A 27,836-nucleotide genomic window follows, 5' to 3' on the forward strand; every position below is an offset into this window, starting at 1 on the left:
AGATTTAATCTAGGATAACATCATGAAGAAAAACATATTGCACAACTTAATGACATTAGCTTCGAACATCAATTTTGTATAAAAAAATTGATGGGGAAACAATTTATATGGGGCAAGAAGTATCCAACTACAAAAAATGGGGGCCTTCATTAGATTTAGAATTATTTAAGCTCATTCTAGATTGTCCAATATCTACATCAAGTTTATTGTTATTTAATCAATTACTAAAATCTATAATGCACAAAGGCATAAGAGAGATGTAAATTGTTATGAATGCTTGGAAGAAATTAGAAAAATATACTAAAGATACATATGAGTACTTTGATGTTGTTCATTTACTTTAATGGGAGTATTTTTTCAATGATAAAAGTCATATAATTTCAAGATAAGGCAATGGAGATATACTTTTCGAGAGTCCATTTTTTTGGCCACAAAATATACCAAATGAATATGAGGAAAGAAACATGGTTAAACAACAACAATATGAAGGTATTATTGAGTCTTCATATGTAGAGGAAAGAAAAAAATATAATGGTTTTAGAATATCACGTGCACAATGTAAAACCATGAAAGATATTTATAGGGTTCTGTATAGGATGTTAAGGAGGGTTGCATGATTGCAGTGCTACCAGATGGAGATTCAGATGGTATCCATTATGGGTTTCCATGGTTATAAAGGTCACTAGAAAAATGAATATATTACAACTATTCAAGAAGATTAGTATGCCATAGATACACACCCATTTAATGGTGTGTACAAGCTAGAGATGGTAGTTGATAAACAAATTAGTAGAAACAGAAAAGGAAAAGATCCAAATATAAATCGTTTCTGCACTAACCTCTTAAAATTGGAGGATGTTGACATACTTGTTTATAAATTCAATTTAGCAAAGAGATAATTCTTCACTCTAAGACAATAAACATGATTAAGAGGTTACTATGATAGGAAGTAGTGGCAAGATGGGAGTCTATTGAACATAGCCATAAATCTAAATTTCTTTTGACATCTACAATGTTTGACATACATATAGACTCATATGGGGCACAAATTGATGATAGAGAAGAATATGGGTCATCGACATTCAATCATTCATTTGAAAATGATGTATATTTCGATGGCATGACAAAATATATGAGTGACTATGAATAATTATCTAAATCATTTCATGTAATTTTAATCAATATTATGTTTCATGATAACTTGAAATAAATGTTTTAACTGTGTATGATCTTACATAAAATTATAAGTTGTTTCTATGTTTGTTGGATTATATGTTTCAATTATGAAGAATTCATTTGTTTTGAATATCCAAAATGCAACAATATCCCTAAGACATAATTTATGTTTCATTCAATGTATTTAGTATTGAGATTTTGATTAAAACTAAGAAAATATTAGGAACTAATGTTGAATTTTTAATTACAGAGATATTGTCATGCCATTATGTATTATTATGATTGTCTAGACCATAGTTAAAAAATTATAGTAATTTTAAAGCCCCATTGTGAAGGGGTGCTTCAATTTGATGGTTGATATTTAAGTTTTGGTGACATGGGTCAAATTTTCTTAGGCTATGATTCCAAAAGAGCTATACGGGAAAATTTTAAGAACCCCCCCTAAATTTACATGTATAATAAATGGGCGAATCTCCATGGTATATAGGAAAAATGGAAGGTGATTTTATCAATAATATGATATGTATATATAATTTTTTGGCGAATCTCTCACCAGGCATGGCAAATATTTTACTCAATTATAAAATCTTGTGTTTATTGAATACAAAAATGAAATCATTGCATTTCTTTAAAATATCTTTTGAAATCAAAATTACTGAAATTACATATTGATAACCTAGTGGGTGTAGGATAAAATTCACCCGTGCCATTCACAGAAAGCATGAGAGAAAACCTAATACTATATATAAAACCAAGAAAAATTCAAATTCATCACTTCTAGGGACCTCGTAACCACCCTACCAATACACAAGTATGTTCTTGTTTGCAATTAGAAAAATCACCCAAATTACAATATGTTTACTCCAGCATATGTTGGAAAGTTATAGAAGGATGACTAGTGCAATCAATCCATTCCTTTTAGCCCTGGATTTGTTTCAGTTTAAAATAGAAGTATACAAATATACTTGTCCAATGTCTATGCTTTAACCATTCACCTTAAGATGTTTTTACAATATAATTTCCTAAGTCTATTTAATATCTTCATTATCATAAAAACCAACCTATATCCATCTTAACTCCACATCTACCACTCTTAGGGGGATGAAATCTATTTATCCCTTTGAGCACTTGGTAGACCCAAAATTAAGATGGATCTAAGATGATAGAATTTCCCCTTTAAATAGTCTATGCTCACATGAATACCATGGGTCAATACCATGGGTTATCATAAACCTGGAGCTTAAAAATTACTATTAGTAATTTATAAAAATTAATAAAATTAATAGTTGATTTTTATTTTATTTTTTATTTTAACCAAGCGAAAATGTTTAACATACATTAAATTACAACATCCATTTTTACTCTTCATCGGATCAAATATTTTTTCACTCTATGCTAGTTTGCATATCACGATATTTGATACCTCTCGGGGGTTAGTAGATCCAGAGTAAAGATGGATCTATGCTGGTTTAATTCCCCCATTTAAATAGGCTACATTCTAGGTGAATACCATGGGTCAATACCATGTGCCATTTTGGTGAATACCATGGGTCAATACCATGTGCCATTTTTATTTTTATTAATACTAATATTAGGGTTAATAAAGTTTTTTTGCATGGTATTAATAACAATCTAGTCCATGGTATTTGTCCCATAGTATTTTGCCCATAGGTTTCACCTAAATATAACGCATTTTTTGAGTGTTCGTAAATATAAGGTGACTTATGGAGTAAATATAAAAAGATGTTTTATTTGTTTACCATACCTCTCGTTTATTTATATTTTTATTAATTTACCACACCTCTTTTACAAATATGGTATTTGGCCCATAGGATTCACTTAAATAAAACCTCTTTTTTGAGCCTTCATAAATAAAACGAGGGTTATGGACTAAATATAAAAAGAGGTTTTATTTATTTACCATGCGTCTAGTTTATTTATATTTTTATTTATTTACCATACCTTTTGAGTAAGTATAAAAAGACATTTTATTTATTTACCATACCTCCACTTTACTTATATTTTTATTTGTTTACACCCTTGCATGTATATAAGGTGAGTTATGGAGTAAATATAAAAAATGTTTTATTTATTTACCATACCTCTCATTTATTTATATTTTTATTAATTTACCATACCTCTTTTATAAATATGGTATTTGGGCCTTTGGCCCATAGGATTCACTTAAATAAAACCTATTCTTGAAAATGGGCGAATGGATTCACTTAAATAAAACCTATTCTTGAAAATGGGCGAATGGAAGGTTGTAACTCCTAATTTCAAGGGCTAAATTTACCTTTTTTAGGCTCTCCCTTAAAATAAGGTGGGCTATTTGAGGTGATTTGTAAAAATGTACTATGATACAAAATATTCGCCCACTAAAAATTTAAAACCCCTTAATTTCGCCAAATGGCGAACATTCGCCCCTAAAATTTTCTATGATTAGGGGTTAATATTTAAGTTTTTCTTTAGCCATGATATTTAGTTTATAATTTCATAGTTGAAAAACATTGAAATTTTAAGGGTTTTTACACACATGATATTTGGTTTTAATTCCATGGTTGAAAATTGTTGGAATTTAAAGGTTTTTTTGTGAGTTGTGTTATTTTATTTTTAATGGCATGATTGAAAATTGTTGGAATTTTAAGGTTTTTTGTGATCATGATTTTGATTTTGAATGTTGTGACTAAAAATTGTTGAAATTTTAACCCAAAAAGGATGATGCAACTTCACCACTTTTGATTTTGGGGTGTATTTTTATGTTCTTTGTGACAAAATTAATGAAGACAATCACTGCTTGAGCAAAACAAAACAAAAAGTATTATCTCCTCTATCTAAAGATGAGATAGATCAACTCTTGAACGGTCATGTTCCAGCTCAAGTTAATGGAGATCTGCAGTGTGCGCATGGTCAAGAAGGTGATGGTGGAACTTTTTCCTCTTTTGAAAAGGATGACAGTCCTATAAGCAGCTTTATAGATCAGTAGGTTGAAGATGTCCATATAGCTGAAAGTGATGAAAGAAAAAGTGTCATTTCAGATCTGTCCATAGAAGAAAACAACATGCAGGGAAGTCAAGTTTCGAAATCAGAAAGTGATAACGTTAAGTCAGCGATTTCAGATCCAGATTCAGATTGTGATGACCAAGAATACCTTATACTGAATCCCATGGACAAGACTTTGTTGTTGAAATCATCTGGAATAAAGAAGACATATTTATGAATCCAAACATTCTCATGTCATCAGAACAAAGCCTTCATAAAGAGGCAATCCAGTCAATTCATACACAAAAACAAGATGAGGTCTTCATTCAAGTAAGTGAAAACGTTCCTTAGGATGCATTTATGGTAAATGATAGCAATGATAGTGTTGAGTATCAAGAAATATCTAAAGTTTCTTTTCTCATGATTGATGAATGTAATGAGAATCCGACTGTCATATCATATGAAGATGATCTACAATATAGTCAGACTACCAAAGATCAGACCATTCAGGATGCCATTTCAGATTCTTCTTCCTATGTTTCATGTTATGAAATGTTCTTTGAAGAGGAAATCTTCTCATCTACTTGTTCAGAATTATTTGAGGACCAGGAACACATTTTTACTGAAGTACATTATGAAGAAAGACTAGAATCAAAAGAAAAAGATACCTTGTTTCTTCAGCAGGAGGTAAATCTTCATGTTTTTTAGGATCCAATGGCAGATTTGTTGCAGTCAACAGTGAAGGTGATTATTGCAGTATTCAGTGATAAAGAAGATCATGTTTAGAGAGAGAATCTTCTGCGAAAATCACATGGAAAATCAATTGTCGACGCGTTTCGAACCAACAAGTGTGGTTCAACCTGTCCTGATGATGAACCACACTTGTTGGTTCGAAACGCGTCGACAATTGATTTTCCATGTGATTTTCGCCGAAGATTCTCTCTCTAAATTGATATGGATCACAGAAGCCTGAACTCTATTAAAGAAGATCATGGTTAACTGTGTTTTTGGATGCCCAGTTACCAGTATTCATTGTTGACCAGAAGATCTGATCAGGAGAATCAATCAAGAAGGCATCTGCTTGATTCGTTACATTGGCATTTTGATATAGTTTGATTGGATATTGCCTTGTAAGAAATGCAGGTGGTCATGTAATACCACCAAGCTTTAAGTTCTAAGTTCAGGTCTTAGTATTTTGAGTTAGTTTGTCAGAGTCAAATTTTCAGTCAGTAAAGTAGTTAACAGTGTGGTGTTGATTCGGACTCCATTGCCCAATGGATGAAGGCACTGTCTGCTCACCCAAAGATCTGCAGTTCTTGGCACCTCCAAGGAGCTACCATCCCCATTGGAGCCAATGTTAGTGTCAGTCTTTGCAGCCTTCCTCCAGTGATCAAATATGCTCTTACAAATTGATTTTAAGGTGTCAAGGTCAAATTTTGTCATTTGAGTGAGTCTTCAAGCAAAATTTGGTCACTAGGCATTAGGTCTAGGGTTTGCTTTTACTCCTGTCAAAATTGTCCAAATGTCGGTCCTTTTCACCGTTCATCTGAGTGTACCATCATTCAGAGGGTTTTCATCATCATGTTAAGTTCCACTAGGTCATTTTACACCTTGCTCATGCTTCAGTTGCGCCTAGGTAAGGTTCATTTCCCTCTCCTAGGGTTTTGAAGGCAATTTCTCTTGGATGATTATATCATCAGAAAAACATGTACCTGGATGTTCATATACCTTCCCCTATCCTTAATGTACCTTATTAAACACTTCCCATCACTGAGATCCCCCGAATTCCTCATTTTAGCACAAACCCTAGTTTCTTGCTACAACTTGGTAATTTTCTAGGCTAGACCTGTGTTTTGCCCTTTTGGGCCCCTTCCCATGACTCAATATCTGAAATTCCACTTTTCTCTGCTTCCTAACATACCTCCCCACCTAGCAAAATTTCCTAAAGAATTTATAAGCCCCCTATCCCCTTCATTTTGCTTCATTTCGACAAATCCCCTGTTCCACACATCGGGGTAGGTTTTACTCAAATGATGTTTCTAAGCAAGAAAAGATGAATTTTCGAAAACTAAGAGAGGTTTTTGTCCAGAACAGTCCAAGGAAGAAAAAAATCATTCACTTTTTATACCGGTGTCATGGTTTAGGAGAAATGTCCAAAATACAGTCGCCTTGGGAGAATTGATGCACCTTTGAAGTGACCTTGGGAAAATCAAGTTTTCTCCTAGATTGGTTGGTCAAATGACTTTCTTGATGATTCAAATGACAACTAGAAACAAACATCTTTCCAATGAGCTATCATGAGCTCAATTTTGAGTTGAGGGAGGCATTCAAAAGTTGACTGTAACAACACTTTGCCTTTAGGCAGCCTCATTTGGCACATTTTGACCAGTCTTGGCAGATTTGATTTTTGATAGGGAAAATGAATTCCAATTGAAAAATTATGTTTGGTTGGAAAGTATACTCAAATACCTTTCTAAAGAGCTATCCTGCGCCCAATTTGGACACAGAGAAGGCCTCGAAAAGGCTCCTGCAAAAAGGTGCGACGCACTGGGAGAAATTTTCTAGTGTAAATTTACACTGGCACGACGCATTGGGCTAAAAGGTCTGAAATTCATTGAAATCTTCCTCCAAATTGCAAATTATTCATTCCACAAGTAGGTAGAGCCTCCATTTTTGTGTTTCATCCAAGTTTATGCTAAGTGATGGTGGTTTATGAATGTTAATGATTGAAGCAAAAATCCAAACCCTACTTCAAATGTCCCTCAAAGGAAATTGCTGTGGTTTCCACAATTTACTGTCTTGCTACCAAAGTCACTTCTCCATCATTCCCTTCTCCCTTATTCCATTTATCCTAGATTTCATTCTTCCCTATCCCCAAAAGTTACTAAACCTCTATCCTAAATTCCCTTTCCCAAATTGTCAAATGTGAAAAACCATAAAACCCTATTCCCACACCTAAATCCTAAACCCCCTCCCATATTTCCCAAACAAATCTCTCCCAATAATTCCTAATCCCTTGATATTATCTCCCTTTCCTAACAGTCCTTGTTTCATTTGTTTTCCCCTTTGGTGGCAGAGTTGGCACACATTACTAAAAGAGCAGTCTGAACAGTTTTCATACACCAGCATTTTCATCTTCAAGGCCGTTTGAAAAACAACAGTCATGGCATCTGAGCATTCATTGGACTATGAAGTGGAAACCCAAAGTGACTCACCCTTGGAAGAATAGGCACCCTGGAGGCCTCATAAAGGTGGCAGACATGTTAGAGAAGAACCGATCACCCTTACAGAATTGTAGGCCTGCCTTCTTGCCATGTTTTGTTTTTAGCATCAGTCATGCTATGAGTTTTGTCAAAAGGTGGCTAGTGTTCAATTTCATCATGAGATGGATCGTCTTTTTGTGCTGCACTTACATGGAGATCAAGCCATCTTAGTTGGTGTCACCTTCACACTTACACCAGAATCTGTCTCATTAGCAACTGTCATACCAAATATTGGTGAACCATGGAACAAGAAGCAGAAGATTGACTGGCAGCATTATGAGCCATACATTAAAACCGGTTTATTGAGGCAGCTCAAGAGAGTGTTCCCATTCCGATATCTGAAATATGAATATGCTCCACTAATGAAATTGATCATGAAATATTTCAGCTGTGAGGGACGGTTCTCTCGTCACTATGCTTATCACATCAGGTTGCTCATGCATTTTACTAGGGTACGGATGATGAACATTCCATATTTCATTTGTCGGAACATAGAGAGGATGACCACCCTTGTGCAACATAAAACCCCTCAGCAACAACTTAACAGTGTTTATCATTTTGCTCTTATTAAGATTTTGGTGGTTCATCAGCTTGAATTACAGGGCATCACTTGGGATGATTTCATCTCTCGTGACTTCTTCAGAGCTTCACAGGGATTATCAGAGGTTAAGCATGAAAGTGGACCTTCTCATCAGTATGAGTGCCATGAGACCGCTAGTGTGCCGGTATTCATCACATATCAGAGAGGTACCAGACATTTGTTTGTGGCAGCAAAGCGAGTGTTATCTCCACCCGGGGTGGAAGGGGCCTCGCTTCCTCCATCAGCATCACATGTACAGGACAAAGGCAAGAGGCGAATGCAGGATGAGGGGCCTTCAGGTGAAAGAGAGACCGACTTTATTCTCATTCATGATGATGATACATATACGGGCCCACAAAGTGCCAAACTAAGGGAGATCATCCAGGAGCAGCAAACAGAGATCCAAGCCTTATCCCTTGACTTGGAGAGAGCTAAGTGGACCATGAAATATTTGGAGCAGAGCAACAAATAGCTTGAAGATCAGCAAGTAATCATGGAGCTACAGAACATCCGCGAGAATCGCCAGGCTGCAAAAAGGAGAAGAATTGAGCTCACGTCATTGGAGCAAGAGATTAATGAGGATCAGGAGGCTAATCTCGAGAGAGTTAACATGCACTTAGAGAGGCTATTGGACAAGGCTGATAAGGATCATGCATTACTAAGACACATGGATTTCCACTACATGGCACAAAACAAGGTCTGCAAGTCACGAATCAGGAATTTAAAGGCAAAAGTGAGGAAGGCAATAAGGAAGCAAAAGAGGCAAAGGGAGCTTGATCATCTTCAGATATTGGCCGAAGCCTATTTATCCCAGCATAACACTTAATGAAGAAGCTCCAGCCCAAATTTCAAGAAATTTGGGGCATTTTTGGCATTTTGGCAAATTTTGGTACAAAAAATAGGGTTTTTCTGCCTGTGCGCCGTGCCATGTGGCGCGCGCTTTTGCTAGGGAGCTCCAAATTGCAGAAATTTTACATTTTTGGATTTGGCATGAAAAATCATGACTGCTGGTGCATGGCCAAGAAGTTTGGGCAAGTTTTGAGTCCTCAGGAGGTCAAAAACACTCAAAAAATGACCTCTTTGCACCTATTTTGACACACAGGAAGTAGTCTTGGGAGATTGAAGTTTTGGAGGGGAAAATGGGCACCAAATTCAGAAATTCCACTTGAATTGGACAATAGAAAGGTAGGGCTTTCCAACAAGCACAATTGGGCTCAATTTGGACTTCAGGAAGTCCCTCAAAATCAGCTCCGAAGTGGCACAACACATACAGATTTTGGCGCGGTGCACAGAGGATTTTTGCTCAATTTTTTACCTTCCAGTTCAGAAATTCGGCCAGCTTGACTAGTTTTGCTTCTTGATGTAATATCTGATCTATCTTGATGTAATTGGATAAACACGATGTAATTTTGGCATTTATTTACTTGTTCTAGAGGATTCATTCACTAAAAAGTGAAAATTTAATGAATGAATCAGTTTCCTACCTTATAGAGGCAAGCTGTTTCGATTGCCTAGATTTTAGTGCTTTGTTTAGAATTGGTTCAAACAGCTCCTAGAATGATGAGCTCGACCCCTAGAGGCAAGGGAATGGGTTGGGCTAGTCTATATCATGTAATTCCTAAGTCATTTTCAGGGTTGGACACTTGGGATTGCTTTGGCATATCATTGTACATTCTATCTCTGCATTTTTGGCTAAGGAAAGACCAGGGTTTTGCAGCACTGTTTGGGATCCATGTGGCTTTATTTTTTTGACGGTGTGCTTCTCTAAGTAATTGTAAGTTCATTAGTGTTATGTGTATCATTTTCCTGTCTTTTCTTCTGAATTTGAACAAATGAGTGATTAAGGTGGAATCCATTAACTGTTATGCTCTGCCTTTGAATTTGTTTAAATTTCCATGTTTTCATCTGTTTAAGGAGAATTCTTGAGACTCTCTTGCTCTCCTTAGCTCCTCACCAGTCCGATCTATTCATTCACTCAATTTAAAGCATCAAAACGATTGCCTTCCTTGCCCCAATCAGAACTCTGCAGAAACTGTGCCTCATCCCCAAGCCCAATTTGCCTTTCCCTGTTTCCAACACAAAACCCCCAAAAACTCAAAACAAACCCTTGTGCTTCATACCTAGCCTAAAATTAGCTTTTATTTCAGTCATCTCGAGCCCCGTCATTTGTCTTTTGCCAAGATCGACCCGGACAGAGCCCTCTCCTTTCCTCGTAGGGCTAGCTACGAGGCTGAGCATGGTTTGTTGTGGACCTAGAACCTTGTCTTTTCAGCCTGAGACAAATCTAGGCTCTAACAGGACAAATGTTAGAGACAGTTTGTTAAGTGAATGCTCATGGAATCTTCTAGAAACTTCTCCTATGACACTTGCCTCTCTGAATTCGCCTAGGGATGAGTAAGAGATCCAAGAAATCTCCAAGTGGAACCAAAAACAACAAGTGGAATGACACTATTAAAAAAACCTAGAGATGACTCACACCCTTGCAGACATCTATAAATGGATCCCTCATCTGAGAGATCTAGAGGCTAGAATTTGGTAATTTGCAAGGAAGTGCTGATAGTTTGTCTTTGAGCAAAGGTATTGTAGTGTTGGCTGATCTTGCTTTTCGTGAGGTGAAAAGGGCTTTGATGCTGGGAGGATGATGCCGGATCAGACAGCTGGGTTGTAATTCTCCCTTCTATTATTAATAAAGTTCTTTGAGCTTTTCTCCATACAATTGTGTATTTGTGAATGTTGTTATTTGTGAATGCTATTGTATGTCCAATGTATTTCTGATTCTACATTATTTATGATATAATATATCGAGATGCTTTGATGGTGTTTTGTTACTTTGTCTCGACAGGTATTCACTAAGTGGGATAAGTAGGAGAAGAGGTGCAAACTCTATCAAGGGAGAAAGAAATCAAGTAAGGAGTCAAGTGGAAAATCCAGGTTGGTCCATTTGCTTCTCTCTTATCTATCATACATAAAGGAAATCACAAATTGCTTGGATTGTTTGTTTCTAGGATAGCTACCAATCCTAGTGGCACTAGCAGATCAAAAAGAGACTAGTTTTCCCGAAAACAACTTTGAACCAACAACTTGGAGCAACACTTGGAGCAACACATGGGAATGACTCTTAGATCACACCTACTGGGAGTTAAAGGGCATGCATCTTGGCTATCCATATAGAAACTTGATGAAAGGGTATAGTTTGTGTTGAGTGAATTTTCTTACTATGAAGATATCATTGTGGGGTGTAAAACGGAAACATTCACAACTGGATCAATTAACATGGGATGTAGAGGGCCCAAATTTGTTGCTTTCTTTTCGGGTTATGCCACTATCTCTTGAGATGGATATCCCGCGTATGGAGGCACTCTCTACAATTTGCTCGGGAAGTGCAAAATGTGATGGAAGATATGGTCAACCCTAACCTGCTTCGAACCAACAACTTGGAGAAAAACTTGGAGCAACACTCGAAAATGAATCTTGGATCACACCTACCAGGCATTAAAGGACGTGCATCTTGACTGTCCAATCTGACGACAGATGATAGTTCTATCATCTAACACCAAATCAATGATGTAAGCATGATGTAGGACGATATAAAGTGGCACGGGAGGGGAGTTCTTCCTAATGGAATGCCTTATGATGTAAAAATAAAACTTCTCCAACCCCAATTTCAATATAGACTATGCTTATCAGTGTAAATATTGTCTCATGCTCTTGCTAGCACACACGTTTGTGCATATCTCAACACTTCATCTAGTGGGTAACATAGCCAAAACAATATGTTTTTCATAAAAAATATTAAATATAACTGTAGCCAAACACATATCAATCGACATGGAATCTAATCCAAGTCAATACAAGATTAAGAATATTGGCTCATCCTAAAATCTTAATCACTCATTTAGTAAAAAATAAAAATTCTCCAACCTGAATTCCAATATAGACTAGGCCTATCAACGTAATTAAAAAAAACATAGAAAACTAAATAAGTTATAACTATATTTTAAATAATTATTATTGATGATTATAAAAAAAATTAATATATAAGGTGAACATATACACATTTAAAAATATAATGGAACATGATTCTCAATATTGGAGATTTACCTCCACTTCACTATGGAGATTTTTAATCTATATATATGCTTTGTTACAATAACATGTGCAAATACCATAGCTTATTAATACCACATGCCTCAAAAAAACACAACTCACTCCATACAACATTTGTTCATATGACATTTTTTTAATTCATCAATTTAATTAAAAAGTAAAAAGTGGATAATCTACTCACTTCACCTATCCATTTAACTTTTTATATAGACCTATATATCTATTTAAAGTTAAATTTAATCTACAAACCTCACTCTATATAGCATTTTTTTCATTAATCAATTTAATTAAAAGGGTTAAAACACACTACTTTGAATAAATCCCAACCATTGATTTGTATTATTATGAATATTCAAAATATTCTATAGAAGTTAAATCTCTACCATCCATCTAATAATAATTGATAATAAAATTAAAATTCTGAAAACTTTATTCCAAAATAGAGATAACTATGAACATTATTAAATATTTAAATATTTAAAAATATGTAATCAAATTAAAGATACATAATAACTTGGTGGATGAAGAATTCATTGATTTTTTATTGATCAACTAAACAACCAAATAATAAAACAATAAATTGTAAATCTACAATAAGAATTATCCAAGATAATAAATCCATTTTAACATTCAAAATACAATTCAAACAATAAAACAAAGATCACAATCTCAATAAAAACAATAACATTAAATTTAAACAAAATGTAATTTAAACGATAAAACAAACATCACAATTTCATAAAAAAATAATGATGCTAAATTACCACAAATATAATTCAAATAATAAAAACAATCACAATCTCTCTAAAAATCATAACAAGAAAAAACAAACATAATAATCTCACTACAAATCATAACAAGAAAAACAAACATCACAATCTCACTAAAAAAATTATAACACAATTTAAACCAAATGTAATTTAAACCATAAAACAAATATCACAATCTCACCAGAAAAAATTCCCAGCGAAAGAGAAACATGGCATGCAAGAGTGCTGAAAATGCTATGAAAAGGTCAAATGCAGGTAGGTATAGGGTTTTCTGTCCCTTAAAGAAGGGCGAGGAATGAAGGTTGGCGTTTGCGTTACAAAGGAAGTCAGAATTATTAGTCAGTTAGTTGCGCCGTCAGTGGGCATGCATTTTAGCTCTGGTTTTGCTGTTCTGGCAGCGTGGGGGCGATCATGACAGTCTGGGAGACCAAGAAATGTTAGTCGTCAATATTCCCGGTGAGCCGTGGGTCAAACTTCGCTCATTATTTGGGAAATGTCAGTCTCTTTTACGGGATATGGTGTCTGCAGAGATGTATCCATATGAGCGGATTCATCACCATTTTCATGAGGACTAAAACAAAGCCGATAAAAGTAGATAAGGATGAAGCGTGGGATATTTTACATATAAAACAAAACCTAGAACTAGATAACGATGAAGTATGGGATAGTGATAGTTTTCATTTAGTGTGATTTTTTAGATATGTGGGTGGCTTGAATCTGCTCGAAAGTAAAATTTTGATTTGCTTTATTTAAACTGTTTTTTTTTATTATATATGGATTGAGCGCTTTGAAAAACACTTAGGGCAATAACTGTAAAACATGGGATAGTTTTCATTAACCCTTGCATAATCCATGTGTCTTAAGGTTTTTTAGGGTGTTGAATCCATATATATAGTCAAAAAAATAGTGTAAAATACACAAATCAAGATTTCACTTAAAAATTTTATGCCCAAAAAATCCAAAAAATCACACTAAAAACAACTCCATATATATATAAATATATAGATATAACAAAATACTTTCATTTATTTCTAATTACATGGTCATAATTATATGCCACATTTTATAAAATAAGTTATAATTATCCATAGATTATATATATATATCATATTTTTTATCTATATTATATATTTTTATTAGTTTCATAATTTTTTTAAAATTTATTAACAACATTTTATTTTTCATTTTTATTTAAAAATATTAATTTTTTTATTATACATTTTTCTTCCTATAACATAATTACATGCTAGTTAACCTACCATGGTCTTCCCCATAAAATGTGACAAAATCATATCCTATGAGAATAGAATCAAAAAGAATAAATTCATCATATGTCACCTCTGTCAATAAAATCTTTCGCAATATCTATTGCCACCATCTCATATCCAATTTGTATCCAAAATGTCCCCCTTTAGGTAAAAATCAATATACTCTTTTTTAGATAACTTTTCATTTTATTAGTATTTTTGATACATGGGTTTAACTTTATTTAATATATGATTCTTCCCATGTTTTAGTAATAATATTATAATTATTGGTTTATTTTTATATTTTTATATTTATGTTAATTAAGTTTTCCATTTAATTATTTTAATGTTATTTCTCTATAAATATTAAAAAAATTATGGACTTTATTGTTGTGAATGTAAAGATATATAGTTCTATACATGTTACATTATTTGTACGTTTTAAACTTTCCACAATATTTATTTTATATATGTTCATAATTCTAACCACCATTTACATTACATATATTTTCTCTATGTGCATTCTCTCCTTTTTGTGCACGCCCTAGATTCTTACACCACAATCTCTTCTATTCTTTCAAAAGCTTCATTTACTTACATTTTGAGTAGATTTTCTTTAACTTTTAGTTTTAATTAATAATCCCTCTGAAGAATTAACGTCATTTCCATATCAATCTTATCTTGAATGGTGAATTTCAAGCATTCCATATAACTCAAAACTTGTTAATGTTCCTATTCTTGATGAATAATTCATATTCATAGAAGATATCCATATTCTTTCACACTTCTCTCATTGTATATGAGGTCTCTGCATGTACCTAAATGATGCGTACATATAATCTAATGGAAATAATTTATTTTTCATATCTCTAATAATTTTAGTCATGGTCCTAATACTCTCTTCATCCATGAACACGCATTCCTCCTACATAGACTCCCACAACAATGTGTCACATCCCTTTAATATGGTGGCTACAAGGATTTTCAGTTTTCTCATATTTAAAGTAATACTCCATCTTATTCATGTATACCATTAGGTTGTCAATGATTTAAACTACCATAATAACTAGGAATATAAAATTTAAAAAATTTTAAGATCTAGAAGTATTAGTTTTAAACTTTTAGAAGATCTACAAAAATCTAATTAACTACACCATGAAATCATTATCTAACTTTACTTTCTCCTCATTTTCTTTTGGTTTGGCTTATAAGCACTCTATTATACTCCCCTAAATTTTTTGGCGTCACATTTTTATCTCTAGCTTCTCATCTTTTGTGATTCTCTACTAACATTTATTCCACCACCTCTATGCACTACGCGTTTAGTCGTAGTTAATTTAACATAAAAAATTATGCAATAATTTACCTTTTTTTCCCTATTATTATATTTCCTTAATATTAATACCAAATTGTGTAGGGGATGCACAAATACCCTTTCTCAGTGCTCTTTTTGGGTTAATCCTAAATGCTATATAAAATCCAAGTACTATCTGTGATATTAAAGATTGAAAATGTATTGCATATTGTAGAAAAAAAATGCAAACACTTATGAACAGAGGGGAGGTTAGAAAATTTCCTACGAATTCTCATTAACATAAAATAATTATTTACTATACAAAAGTATCCATGTATCTTAATGACATATAATCTTTTTAGCTTTTCACCTTCCTATATATATATATATATATATATATATATATATATATATATCAATTTTCAGCCTTCAACTTCACATTAACCATTTTTTTCCTTTTTCGCTTCTTTCTTATTTCCTCACATCATTTACCAATCCAATCATCATTACTTCTAATAAAATGAACCTCTAATTTTATTACATGATAAAACTTTTACAATTTATTCTTTTTCATTATAATTTATATCTATACATTTTTTAAACTAATCTATATACCTTTACACATTTAACATTATTTTACAAATCACTATGAAAATTTTTACTTACATGAACCTCGGTCACATATTGCATTTGCAGTTATAACTTACTTCTTTACCTAGATTTAATTCCCATTACACATTAAGATGCTAAATAATATGTCCATTTACATTCAACCTTAATTTTCTTACCAGTTACCTTTTCATTTCTCAACTTCAATCTATATATCAACATCCACTTCTTTGTGCAATTATGACAAATATTTTTTTAATCTTTAGTTTTACACACGCTGCTCTTGAATTATCCAATTAAGGGTAACATGTACATCACATATTTACATAATTATATACGCTGGGTTATATATGTTTTTTTCCTTTATGTTGTATGCTCCTTGCACATGAAGACATGATTCCTATGTACATCACATATTTACATAATTATATATGCTGGGTTATATATGTTTTTTTCCTTTATGCTGTATGCTCCTTGCACATGAAGACATGATTCCTTTTATCTGTAGGATCAATTAATATGACTAAACACTAATTCATATGTCATGCTCACTCAAAAAGAATTGTTTTGATATTTCAATGAGAAAGTGATATATTCATATGAAACAAAAATACGTGGTATTTATAGGGAATTTAAGGGTATATTGTTTTTCTTGGACATATCACCGTAAGATTACTATAACTTCATTGGGATTTAGTATATAAATTAATTAATATGATTATACATGAATTTATATCATGTTCATTGAGAAAGAATTGTTTGGATAGTTATTCATGTCATGTTTAACGAAAAAGTAATATATTTATATAGAACGAAAGATACATGGTATTCATAGGGAATTTAAAGGCATATTGTTCTTTTTAGACATATCATGGTAAGATTATTATAACTTGATTAGAATTTAGCATTTTGTTTATAATTAACAATCTCTCCATATTCACGAAATAAAGATAAATTTTAAATGCTTTTACTCTTTCGAAATTATGAAATTAATTCCAAAGTTACTTAGCTTTATAAGAATTGGAATATGTAATATTTAGTTTATATTTATTTTCAAATTACATTTAACTTTTTCTTTTTTTAAGAATTTATAGTATTGATATAAATAATTAAATATATTTGTATTAAAAAAATATTGTTTAATATTTTTTTCCTTAATATTTATAATATAATATTAATTAATAATCATATTTTATATTTTTTTATAAATTTAAAATAATAATAAAAAATATTACCATTTTTATTAATATTTAAAAAATATTAAATATAATTAATTAATACTTTTATTATTTTGCCCAATCTTTTTATGAAAAAATCAAATTAATTAAAAAATCAACGTGATGGCCATTCATTTTAACCAAACCAATAAAATATGAATAACATAGAAAAGTGATGTGAAATCCCTAACTTTCACTTCACAACCCTATTCATGTTGTCATTTGTTGAGATGCATAACTTGAGGTCGTCATCTCAATGCCAAATTCAAGGTAAATGCCCCGAATGTAGGGGTAATTTCTCTATTTTAAGAGTAATGGATACTATCAAAATAAAATTGAGTGAAAACATATATTAATATTTTAAATTTTTAAGGATTTTCTTAAAAATAATAATTATATAAATTTATTTTAGATATATGAAAGTTAGACTTAAATTTAATTTTATGAAGTTAATTCTTTTATATAAGAAATTTATTAAATTTAAATAAATAAATAAATAAAATAATAAAAGATAATTTAAAATTATTTAAATAAATATAGTTTTGTAAGTTTATCTTTCTCACATATATTTGAATGTTATGAAGAATTTTAACAAATCTTAAGCAATAAAACAAATATGAAAAATAAAGTTAATTTTATGTCTCGATATGGGAGGGGATGGAACATGATAGGAGGGGATGGGGTTAAAGATTGCTTCACCTAACAATTATGGAAGTGATGTGTTAGCAAACCCTTCTCAATAATGATAATGGAAGATCACTAAACACAATGATTATAACTATGAAGAATTGTAGTTGCATTGAGACATTTGTGGGTTTCCACCATCCTTGTCGTGTGATAGAGGATAATGCAAGTTTGATCCTCCATGGATGAATGATGCTGCATAATTTATTATGGATGGTTGTATTAATGTTATTTAGCGGCTCATCTTGAAAGTTAATAGAATAGTAGCATTCTTCTAAACCCAACACCCCCTATCCTATTGCTTGCTTTATTGGCATGCTAGTCTTCGGTTGTAGAGCCTAGTGCTCTTGATCAAACATGAGAGCTTTAGATATCCAATTCCACAAGAGGGAATTGACAAGAGGAAATTTTATAGCATAGCACTATCTCTATTTTATAGGTTGGATAAGTCAAGCATTTCACTAGATGGTCTATTGGGGTTTTTAGTCTTTGCTAAGCATAGGAAGCCTTGGTAGGATGCTATCTTAGAGTGGCATTAACCAACGATTAATTATAACATCTCAACTATTCCATCTTTTTCATCCTTAAGACTTGCATTGCTCATTACCTAGTTGATACAATTTATCACCTCTGATTTTGTCATTAGCTATAACAATGACATGCCAAAGGGAATGTTGCAAGAGAGGGGCCTTCTATTATGAGGCTAAGGTAAGATTTCAAGCAACATTTCAAGTTGAAATTAAATAGTGTCCATGAACCCATGAAGAAAAAGAGGACATCGCCCATGTTCCATATGCAAGTTTTGTAAGTAGTTTTATGTATGCAATGGTCTACACCTAAATGGTATTAATAGTTCATCCAAAGAAGATAACAAGTGGCAAAATGATGAGGTGTTGCGCTTTTTGCAGGTAACCACTGTCAATTGGAGTTTAGTTGGTTAATTCTTTTGTCAGGTAAGTTGAATAGGAATGAAACTTAGTAAGTCTGGTTGGGAACAATCTACTAGGAATAGAAAGTCAACAAGGTGGTTGAAGCCAAGTCAATGAGGAGACAAGTTGATGATTTAGTTGATAGAATGATGGTCAAATCAAGAGCAATTACACCAGTCAAAATTGGCAAAAAAAATATTGGTAGATGGAAGTCGATAATCATATAGAGTAGTTGTGTCATGTGGATATTTATGTTGTGCCATTGTTTTCTTTATGTTATTTAAGTTCTCTTATGAACATTTAAAGATTTATGTTAATTGGACTTTTACTTTGGTTTATATGTCTAATCGAATGTATTTCGACTTTTGGTGATTGAAGTGAAAATCAAGTTCCTTGAGCACAATAAGTTATACATGTATATTCATAGACATACAAAAAACATGCCTTGTTCAACAACTTATTACATTCATTAAGAATTGGTTTCTTCTTGGGAAGTGGTTGTGGGAGTAACATTGTTGATAACTACAATGTTTCTAATTTTTTCATACCTTGAGGAAGGTGAAAACCTTCACACGATTCCTAAAAAACCAACCAAGAGGATTTTGAAGTTCACTATTGATCATTAAGAAACATGAGGGGTAGTTGGCCCCTTACAAGCACTTGAACAAATAGCATGCTCTTATGTGGTAGTTTACAAGCTTCGTTTCTAGTGAGACACACATTCCTCATTAAGTAGTTTATCATCTTTGAAGATCATGTTGTAGAAGAGAGACATTACTCTCTTTCAAATGAGCTTAAAAATGGATGATGGGTCTTTAATTGATGCAATTCAATCTCGATTTGAGTCTTTGGGTGATGGTTGTGGTGAAATTTTAGAATATTATGTAGATAATAATGGGACAAGGTAAATAATTATTTTATAAGGGAAAAGTGGTCATTCTGCTAGGGAGTGTACAACCTTGACCACTCATTAAAGTGAAAAATTAAAGGTAAAATGTAATAATCTTTTCTAATGTTACCTACCATGTGCCTGAAAGTCAAGTAAGCATCAATTTTACATGGTAGTAAATGTGATTTCAATCATAGTCAAGAGTTAAATCCTTGTAAGGAAGAATTTTATTAGTTCATAATGCCTATTTTAAATTTTAAAATTACATTTAATAGCTCAAACACAAGGTGGAAATACCTAAACTTTATAATGAATATTTACAACCAAGAGATACATGAAGGACTTATTTGGGTCTTGTAATATATAGTTGTATGAGACTTTAAAATTTGTTTGAACAAATATTTTGGAAAAAATAAACTAGGTTTCTCCATAGTATATTTTGTGTATTCTTTTCTATAAATGCCCAACCTAGTCCCAAAACTACATCCATCTTGGTCATTGCTGTTAAACAACAAAAATGATAAGACTTTTTGGATTAGAGATAGAGATCGGTCCCCATTGAATATAACTCCTCTCCATCCATCATAACATGATAACAAATGGAGTTGACCAATAGCTCAAGTGCTTCTTTTGAAAGAGAGCGAATCTTTAAATTTAGCTCATAAATAATATGACAAAAGTATATTTGCTCAAAGGAGTTGTATTCATCCTAGATATCAACTATCAGAGACTCCAACACTAGAATTTTGACCTCTCCCTTGTGATTTTCCAAGTATATTACCAATTTTGAGTCCCACAATGCTTTTATTTCCTATATTCCTCTTTCCTTTTCTAGCATCAAGAGTTCCTATGAGGCTACAAATTCTTATCTACTCTTCGAACCTCGTCCTAGTGAATATTTACATAAATAATAAAGTGATAATGGGAGAGATATAGGATCACTCCTAGCCTGCAACTTGGAGGGTGTCCTTGGATGGCCCCATCAAAGAACCCTCATGAACATATTCAATCTAAAAGGGGCATGGCTAGAATTCTGAGATGAGGTTGCTTCGAATCTGATTTGTTTTCTTGAGGCAGCACAATGATCTTTGTAGCGTAAAAATCTAGAGGGATATTTTTTCCTTGGAAAATACATTGATTCTTGGCCCACCAGACATGAGATATTATCGAGCATGGAAAATTGGCATATGTTGCTACTTCTTTGTCTTACTACCATAATCTGTAAACATAAACCAAAGAGGGTCCTAAACACTTTCATTTCGGATGCATATCTAACCACATACCTCTACATATATGTTTATTGTGTTCATAACGTAAGAATAAATGTTCATTTGACTCCTCCTATTGAGTGCACAAAAAGAAATGACTAGGACCATGCCAACCCTTCTTTGCAATTTGACCCATGTCAAGAGTTTGTTGTTGAAAGCCAACCATAAGTAGAGTTTTGATTTTAGTAGGGATTTTAGCTTCCAAAGTACTTTCTACATTCAGGATTTGGAACTAGTAAAGTGTTCTTCAAGATATGAATTATATCCAAGATTAGTTGTGAATTCTCCCATTTGAGAGTTTTTTTTACCAACATAGAGAATTAACAACATCTTCCCTTAGGTGAATATGTGCCTCAAGAAGTCTGTCCACAAATTTGTCCCATTCCAACATCAACTCATCTTCCAATCCTAAATCTTTGGCCAAATTCCAACCCTCCTTACCTCTAACTTGAGGGGATTGTGTTGTAGAAATGACTAGAACAATGATGTTGCAGTGTCTCAATTCTTGTACAATGGGAGAAAAGTTCCTATAATTATCCCCAACTCCATACTAATGATCACAACCTATTCTGATGGCTTTACCATTCCCCACTCTTCATGTTGTTCATTCATGAACTTGTGGAAAAGCCTTCACTAGGGTTTTCCATACAATAGAACTAGAGGATGGCTTATCAGTAGCGTTGAACTAGTCTAAAATTGAAATATCTTAAAAATGTTTATATTTCATCTCTTTTAAACAAATTGAAGGCACTCATTAGGAGCCACAAATTCCCACCTACTAGGGCCTTGGAAAATAGATGATTCTATATGATGTCTCAACATTTGAGATTTCTGGGAGCCAAAACAATGGCCCCTTTGGCTAGCCTAATTCCCTTGCAGTTGCTAAAACCTATCCATAAAAATCGTAAGCTAGTTTTCTAAATTTGATTGAGTAACCCTTTAGGAATAACATTAATTGATTTCTAGTAAACTAGAATGATCTCTAGAACTAATTTTAACAGAATCAAGCAACCACCTCTAGATGCAATATGATTCACCCAACCCATAATTCTTCCTTCAACCTTTCTTTAGAGCTGACACCACTCATTCTTATAGTATTGACATGGTTTTAAAGGAAATCCAAGATATTTGAGGCCATCGTACATAGCTCTAATAGATAAGGGAAAGATTCCATGAGCTCACTTCATTTCCTAAATAGACCACCCACTGAAAATAATACATGATTAAAAGAATTAAATTCCATACCTATAGATTTGTAAAATAAGTCCAAATAATTCTTTAAGGAAGTGAGTTCCAGAGGGAGCATGATGTATAGGCTAGCAGTTTTACCAAAAATATCAAATGAGAGATAGACACATAGTATGAGATTTCGATTCCTTCAAATCCCCCCCTGCTCTAAGACTAAGAAATTAGGTACCTGAAAGTGTTAGCGACTAATAAAAAAGAAGAGGAAACTGAGGGAATCACCACCTTAAACCTTTAGAAATAGTAATAAACCAAGAGGATTGTCCATTGATCAAAAATAGAAAATAAGAGCTTTGAACACATCCCATGACCTATTTGACAAAATTGATTCGAAACCTGAGCTATATGAGTACCAATATGATAAATTTCGAGCTCTACCTATCATAAGCCTTGGATAAATCTAGTTTTGGGATCACCACTTTTGTTTTATCCTTCTTGACCAAGTGAAGGACCTCCTAGATGACAAAAAAAACATCATGAATATGTGAAGAAATACATCCCAGAACACATAATTCCAAAATTCCAAATATGCAAAGAAATACAACCCATAACACATAATAAAATGAGAAAAATAGCAAGTATTTTGTTATTCCGAGATAAATGCAATGTTCACTTGCCTCTTCGAGGGAATACCTCCACCAGAGCAGAGCTTGATTACAAAATAAGACTCAATGGTCTTTCCCTTCTAACTACGACTATTTATAGCTAAATGACCTTCAACAACCTAATGACTAGTAGTCCTTTGCATAACATGGGTTAACCACTTTATTTATTAATTATGGCCCGTTTGCAACTAACTGTGGTCACTTTCTTAAATGCAGGTCAACCACTTACAATTATTAATATGGGCTTTATTGACTCTTTAACTAACTATGACTGTGACTCGGCCCCCTTGGGTTTATTACATAAATAAAGGGTTTAGGGTTGGACCCTAAAAATGGTCATTTGCAAATTCTGGGTTTCCTACCAGATCCTTATAGGAATTTATGATAGGACCCTTCCTACAACAAATACGTAGAACATATTACAACCCTCAAAATTAATTCCAACTTCCATCTCTCTCTGACATTAAGATATTATTGGATGCCTAGTGAGACACTAGTGAGTCTTTTTTTGTGTTTCACAGTGGGCACAGTTGAAATTTTATAGTAGGCCCTTCTACAACCAAAAGGTGTAGGATGTATTGGAATTTCCAGACTTAGTTCTCTCTCTCTCTCTCTCTCTCTAAAAGAAAATATTACTCGTTTCCAAGTGAGATACCAATGACAATGTATTTGTGTTTCCACGGTGGGTGCAAAGTTTTCATTGTAGTATTAAAGTTAATTTTATAGATTGGTAATAATAAACAACTGAATATCAAGGTCTTCACATAATCATATTCAAGGTATAGTATTTCTTATGGACCTTTTTTAATTTCAAACCTCTTTTCAGTTTTCTTGTTTAGGCCTCTTAACATTTTATATAGAATCAATTAGCAAGGTAAAAGTCCTTTAAAATATAAACCTAATTAAATAAAACAAAGCAATCATGTTACCTACCATTTATATTATAGTATAAAGGAGGACAAAATTGAATAGAAGGTAGGAGGTTATGGGATTTTGATATCTGCAACTACTCCCAAGGAAGAAGTTATTTGGAGAAATTCATCTGAAAATGCAACAAGTTATTAAGAAAAGGGCTAAAGAACCATGCCTTGTTAAGAGAGAACCAAGATGTGCTCAATTCTATATTATTTTTGGAAATTAATGCAAATATTATTTATTAAAAATGACAACAATTCATTTCCACCAGGAATGGAAAGATGGCCCTTGGTAAAATTCGTCCATTCATTTCCAAAGAAATAAACACATTACACAAAATGAGTGTTGAAGAAAGATTTGGAATAAAAAAGCATTAAAAACTCATATTTAAATAAATTGTCTATTGCCTATGGGCTTGTTTTGTTGCAATTTAGTTTTCATTCCACAACTCAATTATCAAGAGAAGGTGCACATAATGAAGAAGATATTGAGAGATGGATTTGGATGGAAAATAAATTTGGAAATTTTGGAGTGACCTCAATGCACAACAATGATATATTGGTTTGTTAATAATAGATCTTCCAGACATAGATCAACATAATCATGAAATAGTGGTTTTGCAGTCCTATCATCTTGTTCACACATGAAAATGGGAAATAATAGAAAAGATACCTAGAAAGGCTTAGACAACAAAAAATTATATTGTTTCACATAAAAACCAACATATGTATTTCTCTAAGCAATAGACCTAGTAGACATATGAAATTGCCTCAATGGATTAAAAAGTCAGTATTTTTGCAATGCTATTTTCATGTTTATTAAAGGGAAAAAATAATTTTGAAGGGAAATAATATCAGTGCGTCAATGAAAATATTGAAAACATACTTACCACAATACAAATTGTAATTGACACTGCATATATTTGTATCACAAATAACTTATGATCCACAGTTCATTCAACTTAAGCCTTGAAGCTTGAGGGGATATTTACAAATTGAGGTTTGAACGGGAAATTGCAAATTGTTAATATTTTCTTTGGAAGTTTAGAAAGTGCTCACAGCACTCATTGTTATGAGTTTGAGTCCAGTTAGGGAGATTTAAAATATCTCATTGTTATGAATGAGTAGGTTTGAAATCGATCCTAAAGGAATTTGTCCACCATGCTTTTGAGAGGGAGAAGGGATGCCCCAGTTGGCATCTGAAACACAACTCTTGATCAACTTTAACTCTCAAGAAGCACCTGCTAGCATACGCAAATGTACCATTACCACCCCTCTTGCTGAAAAAGAGGCCCAAACTGCAGGGTGCACAACCTACACACTAGGTCAGAACGTCATAAACTGCCACATAGACCCATCAAATTCTTATCTTCATTTCCATGCCTCCACAGGTGTAGGAAATAGAAAATCGACATCCACTTGTCCCAAGTCAACTTCTTATGCCCTCCCCCTCAATTTGGGTTTTTCATACTCATATCTTGCTCATGCACATGCCTACATGCCTCCGTAACACATACACAACAAGAAACATTAGCAGTTACATCCCTAGTTAGCAATGTGAGAATATCTTGCAGTTGGAGAAACTGCAAAGGAATTCCACATCGATTAAAGTTTGACAGGTAAGAACAATGGTATGGATGTGAAAATTTAAAGCCCTAGGTGACTAATGTACTTATGATATCAATTAAACAAACAAGTAGATTGTTGAATTTAACTAATGTTGAAATTAAATTTCAGACCATAACTTCGATCACACACTATCTAAAAATTAAATAGAAGAAGCATAAAAAATAATTGCACGTACACACATCCTTCAAATAAGATTTTCAATCCTTGAAAAACTTACAAGGAAACCTTCACACACTTCCCAAAAATCAGGGCTGCACAGTTACCAAAATCACCCTAAACTTGAGCTTCAACAGGTTGCTTGAAAGGTACACCTGCTGAAAAAACCAGAAATAACAATTCTCTATTGTATAGACTATACGAAAGGGGGCATATGATCCTATTGTATGGATTATGTGTGGATGTATAGAATTGCGTGTTGCCCAAAAACGCCTATTTCTTGGCTTCCTTCATTCTCTCTCTCTCTCTCCCTCTCTCTCGCAAAATTGCTCAACCTCCTCAACTACTCATGTGTGTTGAAAGCCTTCTCATCCCTCTTCTTCTTTCCCCTCCTCATTGTCATGTTATTTAGTTTATAGGGGACTACAATAAATGAATATTCCTTCCACTTCTAAGTTTCATTCTAAGAGGAAACAAATTAGAAATGGAAATGGTATTAAAAAACGTTTCAACTGCCATAAGTGTTTTGGCCATTCTAATGAAGAATTCCTTCAACAAAAAGCACTCAAATCATGTAATCTAATGGTTGAGAAAATAATATAAACTATGGAGAAAGATAAAATAAATACTAGTTCTCAAAATCCATTATTAGTGCCTAAGGAAACTCATTATTCCTTTGTGGTTTGTAAATAAGCTTTGTTCAAGTGAAATTGATAAATCAAAGACCAACTGGCCCAAAGCATAAATAATGACAACATGAAGAATCTTATTTCAGAAAATCTTAGAATGTCTCTGAATTTTCCCTCTAAACCTCATCCTCACCATATTTAGGCTGAATTAAAGCAAATCAGAAGCCAAAGTGAATAGATAAGGATCATCCATAATGTTACGTTTCCTCACCTTTCATTGAAAATGTTGAGTGTGACATCACATTTGTTGATTGTTGTGGCCTTATCCTTTAGGAATCCTTTAGAACATGACCACCATGCAATCAAAGATGCATATCACAACACTAATCAAATGGTACAAACAAGGATGAGCCTATAAATATGAGTCTTCTTCTGCCTATTCATTTTCAATACATGGTAAGTAGATTTGTACTTCTAAAACAAAACCCTAAGCTGGGAATTGAAACATGATTAGTCACATATAAAAACAACAGACAAGGAATGCTATATCTAAAAACACATAATTCTATAGCACTCCACCACATTTCTCTCTACTAACTGAAATAATGAATTACAATGCAACAATCTCAAAATTTCTATTGTTTAACCATCAAAATGAAGTGCATTTTCTAACCATAGTGAAGTGCCCTGCCCTTCTTTTATCGAATAAGAAAGGACTAGGGTTACACTAGATGTGGGCAATACCAGTGGTGTGCCTCACATGAGTAGCTAAACCCTAACCCTAATGCACCTAGTGGATATCACCATCACATGTGGATAACACTGTTTCAAATACAAGGCCCAATAGAGTAGATTGAGCGCATGAACTCATGCACCCAACACACTTATAAAACTGCACCATTCACAGAATAGACATTCATGCATGCCCTCTCCTGGATGGGTAATTGTGCCTTCCTAATTGAAGACAATACGTTCATACATGTGCCTCATCCAGTGATCCTACTAAACTATTGCACCTCCATTAGAGGATCTATTATGGGCCCTCTGCTAAACATAAACTTTCCTCTATACAAGCTCGAATGTATTCTTTTAAGGATGATGTTGTTCTTGAAGGAGAACAACTATTGTGAAATAGGTAAAACATAAGATTACCTCCACTCTTGTATCAGATAAAAGTAAAATTGTTGTCAAATTAAGCAATATTGTTAAGCAATTTTCTCTTTGTATATTCAGCGAGCCAAAAATGAAAAAGGATAATTGTAATTTTCTTTCACCTGACGAAATAAAGAATATTTTGAATGCCTAATTTGCATTTTTGAGGAACCTAGTTGTCTTTCTCATTTAATGATTACACTAACAATATTGTTTTCACTTTTCATTTTATTTTTATATATTTTATTTTTTTGTTTACTGGTATATGTTAAAAACTATGTGTATAAAGGAATCCAGGGGTACCTTGGCAAGCACCAACAAATAAAGGCCATGGATAAGTTTTATCAACCTCCAGATTGCAACACAGTTTGGAACTTTAACCTTTGGAGTCATTTTTATGCCTTCATATAGGTATTTTATTTGATGATGTACCTGAAAAGGAGGGATATCCTTGTCTACAGAATTGTTAATCCTTCTTACCTATCCAAATG

The sequence above is a fragment of the Pinus tabuliformis genome, chromosome 3_2 (genome assembly GCF_031772625.1).
Source record: "Pinus tabuliformis cultivar Carrire ecotype Pingquan chromosome 3_2, CPIR1, whole genome shotgun sequence".
Taxonomy (NCBI): domain Eukaryota; kingdom Viridiplantae; phylum Streptophyta; class Pinopsida; order Pinales; family Pinaceae; genus Pinus; species Pinus tabuliformis.